The following is a 5106-nucleotide window of genomic DNA, read 5'->3' as shown; positions in this document are numbered from 1 at the left end:
CCAGTCTGCATGTAGGTAGTCATGGATGGACTTTAGAGGGGCAGCAGGGCGAAGGGCAGGAGGGGGCGATGAATGGAAGAGGTGGTGAGAAGGATGGGGAGGTGGTCACTACCAACAGGGTCGAAGACATGAGTGGCAATACAACCAAGGAGTTTGGGGGAAGGGAGGACGAGATCATGGGTGGAGTTACTTTCACGATGGGTGTGCTGTGGGAGAGGATCGAGGTCTCTGTGGAGGGTGGCAAGGACTTGATGCCACTGCTGAAGGGTGGCCAGGTCATATTGAGGTCAGTCGCAATCACATAGGTGGAGAGGGTATGGTCAACATTGGAAATGAAGTTGTAGGGAAGAGGAGCAGTGGGATAGACATAGATGGTGGCACAAGTGACGGTGGAAGGAAAAAAGACATTGAGGAGGTGTTCGGTCAGGTCACTGAGCAGGGGCTGTAGCCAGACAGGAATGTGCTTAAGGTGGCCAATAGCGACCCCACCTCATGTGAGGGGAAAGGCGTTGTTGGTGCAGTGAAGGAAATACAGAGAGGTGTAGACAGCATAGTGAGATTGGAGGAAGGTTTCATTAAGGATGAAAGAGTCGACCTGGTGTTCAGACAGGGTGCACATGAAGAGGTATTTGTTGGCAGGGAAGGGGCAAATGTTTAGTTGTAGGAGACGATACTGTTGATGCACTAGGAGGGGAAAAACGGAATGGAGTGGGGGCAGGAGGAGAGAGGGGCTTAAATGAGGGTGCCAAGGCGTGTGAAAGTAAAGTGTGATTGGTTGTGGGAGTAGGTGCCGTAGGTATTCAAATGGAAGATGTAGCGGATGGCAAGGGAAATCTGCTGGAGGGTGTGGGCCTGTTGGAAGGGGAGGATAATCTGCAGAATGATGGGCAGGAACTGGATGATGAATTCGGCCATAGGGGGAGTGTGGAGGGAATTGTTGGGGTGGATGGGTTGGTTAATGGGGCGAATGGGGACAGTAAGCTCGGGGTCGGTGGGAGGGTGTATGACTTTGTACCGGGTGACCAAAAAGTCAGCATAAATCACAAAACTTAATAAAGCACGGAATAATGTAGATAGAGCGGTACAAATTGACACACATGCTTGGAATGACATGGGGGCTTTATTAGAACCAAAAAAATAGAAAAATTCAAAAAATGTCTCACATCTGATCAGAATAGCAATAATTAGCATAACTAAGTAAGACAAAGCAAAGATGATGTTCTTTACAGGAAATGCTCAATATGTCCACCATCATTCCTCAACAATAGCTCTAGTCGAAGAATAATGTTGTGAACAGCACTGTAAAGCATGTCTGGAGTTATGGTGAGGCATTGGCGTTGGATGTTGTCTTTCAGCATCCCTAGAGATGTCAGTCAATCACGATTAACTTCCGACTTCAGGTAACCCCAAAGCCAATAATCGCAAGGACTGACGTCTGGGGACCTGGGAGGCCAAGCATGACGAAAGTGGCGGCTGAGCATACGGTCATCACCAAACGACGCACGCAAGATATAAGATGGAGTGCCATCCTGCATAAACATCGTACATTCCAGCAGGTGTTTATCAGCCAGGTTGGGGATGATGCGATTGTGTAACTTATCGGCGTACCTCTCACCTGTCACGGTAGCAGTTACAATACCAGAATAACGCATTTCCTCGAAGAAAAAAGGCCCGATAACGGTAGATTTGGTAAATCTAACCCATACCGTGACTTTCTTGTCGTGTAATGCATTTTCCACGACAGTTCTAGGATTTTCAGTAGCCCAAATTCTGCAGTTGTGGGCATTAACAGACCCTCGGAGCGTGAAATGAGCTTCGTCGGTCCACAACACATTACTCAAGCAATCGTCACCTTCCGCCATCTTTTGAAAGGCCCACACCGCAAATGCCCTCCTCTTCACGAAATCGCCAGGTAACAATTCATGATGCTGATGGATTTTGCACGGATAGCATCAGAGGGTATGCCTCAGTGCCAACCAAACGGTAGTGTATGGAATGCCGGTGCGACGTGTGACTGCACGAGCGCTGACTTCCCCGTACATAGACGAACCCGCTACAGTCTCCATTTCTTCCTGAACTGTCTCAGCAGCAATACGCCTTGTGCTCGGTCGGCCACTACGGGGTCCACTGTCTAAACAACCCATGGCTTCGAACTTTGAAATCATTCTTGCCACAGCTGGATTTGTCAACGGACCTTTACCCATTCGAATACCCTTCCTATGGCGATAGGATCGTAACGCTGAACTAGCACATTCCCCTTTCTGATAATACAGCTTCACTAAAAGTACCTTTTCAGGTAACGTCAACGTGCTGTGACATGAGCAAGTGCAGAAGTAACATACAGGTGGGGATACAGGAGTGGGGAGGCTATAGAAGGAGAGGAGACTGTGAGGAGGGGAGGTGAAATAGAGGGCGGAGCCCAGAGGAGGCACTCCGGGAACTAATGATGGGTGCAGGGAGAAGTGTAAATAATGGTGGTAGTGGGGGTGTCCATGGTGGAATGTGTTGTCCACCGTGGACAGGTGTCACTGAAGTGGGGAAGAGAAAAAATATGGGGGACGGCGGCGGCGGTAATGGTGGTCAGCACAGGGCAGAAGTGGCGATGGGTGGCTTGTCCAAAAACGTTGATTTTGCCATGAGAGTAGCCCAAGGGGCAGAATCTTCTGATCTGGAAGTTGTGGGACTCTAACCCACAGGATGTATTAGCAACTCTTTATTTGCCATTTACGTTCATTAGATTCGCCAATTCTCAACTGAGTATAAGAATTTTCTCAGAGCATATTGGCTTTTCGGTTCATTTCTTCGACCAGCAGTAGATTATACAGCCATAGCCTGAGATACAAGGTTCTTAGAAAGGAGTACAAACCACGTCTAACATATGGCACACGGCATGAAATGTTAAATTCTATGCTCTGTTCCTACTTGCGACTTGTTACATAAGTCGCAGTCAGACTTGATAGCAAGAGAAAACGTTCACAGAAAGAAATACAAAATTTGGCCAACAGACAGCAAATTGGGGTTAAATTTTAGATGCTACTTGCAGCTTCTAGTTGTGACTGATACTGCAGGCACTTCCTGTGTAGTTACCTCTCTGTAGAGTTCCTCGATTCGATTGAAATGACCACCTATCTGTCTTCCTCACCATTTCCTAACCACAACCTCATCCAAATTCATCCTATTCTAAACTCAATCCAAAAGCTGTCCATGACTACTCCCATGCCATTTGGAATTCCTACCAGGAATCCACAGATACCCAGATTGGAAGCCACCCAATAACCTTCCAGCAACATGACGATATTTCCCATCCGTAGCCTTCCCACAGCAGACTTTGTCAGATGCTATACCTGAAAACATCGTTGCTGAGGCCATATATCCCCATCATCTCACTCTCCTCCCACGAGCCCTACCCACTCTCCACGATGCCCATTGCTTGTACTGCTCCTTTCTAAGTACTTGTGACCGGTATACACTTATTCACCAATGGCGAATACAGAGACATGCCAGGAATTTACTAAATGCTAGAAACACTGGTACTCGTGCCAGAGATGCACCAGACTCAACGCTAAACGCCCCAGTAACTCGTCAAAGTACTGGAAAGCCCTTCACTGACTCACTGGCAGTCGCTCCATCCCTCACTACCTGCTCCTTCATAGCATCTAAACTTACCTGGCAACCTCAGCAAAGCTGACCACTCTGCGTCCTGACTTTCTGCCATCTTTTGCATAGCTGATGACCCTCATTTTCATTAATCCATGTTCCCTACTAACTACTAAAACACGAACACTGCTGCCCCACCCCTGGTTCCAGGCTTCCAGTACTTGAAGGACATACCACAAATGAAATTAAACACCTTAATCACAACACGTGACTTAAAAGAAATGCTTCACAGTAAATGCATCTCCTAGTCACGACTGCATTAGCTATTGACACCTAAAAGAACGCCTTGACTCCTTTCTAGTCGTCCATTCAACTATTTATAGTACTACCCTCTTCATCGGTTACTACCTGGAAATGTGGAAAACCTTCAGAATCGTACTTTCTCTCAAACTACACAAACTCCCGACTGATACCTCCTCCTACCACGCCATATGGCTCACCTCAGTGTTTCGGAAGGTCTTCAAATCCATCCTCTCCTGACGCATCCATCGACATCTGAAACGACACCAGCTCCTTCCCTTTTACCAGCATGGTTTCCGTCCCACCTTCTCTTCTGATGACCAGCTCTCACACCTCACACGTCTCCTACCCCTCCATCTCTACACCAGTAAATCTGCTATTTTTGTCTCCCTCGACCTACAGAATGCCTATAACCGTGTGTGGCACTCTGGTCTCCTTTTCAGACTCAAATTATATTAATGGCAGATTTCAGGAAAGGATGCCCTGTATCTTTCCAAGTTTAAATGCTGCTTAATCACAGTGTCTGGATTCAAAGGACTATAGCATGTGACGGGCTTGCATATTTTACTTATTCTTCATTTATTTATTATAAAGTATTTTTCGAAGCATTACTACTATAGGTGTTCAAGGTTCCTGTATAGGAACTGTCAGGCCATCGCGTGGCGACATTTATCTTTATTTCTTTGTTACAAAATTTTCCACTTCTGTAGGGACTTTCAAGTTGATTTAGGTACTTCGCAACTGTTATAAAAGTGCGTGGTAGAAGCAGACTTGGCAACAGTGCCACAAGTACGTTTTGCTATTTTGAAAGACACAGCCAAGGTGAACTCTAGCACTTTGTTTCTCATCTGCGTCACAATACTGTAGAGAGTTTCCAGTAAGACATTCAATTTATGAATGATTTGTATTTCAATATTATTCTCACACTTCTTCATTTGTGCAAAACTTTCATTGTCTTGTTTATTTTATTCTTTCAGAGCCACATCAGAATTTAAGACTTTGATGGCCCCAGAAACATCCCACCTTTGGCAGTGGCCCAGTTCACCCCTCCATAGAGCCAGCCCTGGTCTCCACGACTTCTATCTTCCCATTTGTAACCATCCCATCCTCCTAACTAATATACTAAAATATCTCGGACTAACAATCGACCGCCAATTGATGTAGAAACCTCATCTACCAATCATCCAACAGAAAACTCACAACAGACTT

The sequence above is a fragment of the Schistocerca piceifrons genome, chromosome 11 (genome assembly GCF_021461385.2).
Source record: "Schistocerca piceifrons isolate TAMUIC-IGC-003096 chromosome 11, iqSchPice1.1, whole genome shotgun sequence".
Classification (NCBI taxonomy): Eukaryota; Metazoa; Arthropoda; class Insecta; order Orthoptera; family Acrididae; genus Schistocerca; species Schistocerca piceifrons.
This window is presented reverse-complemented; position numbering follows the sequence as displayed.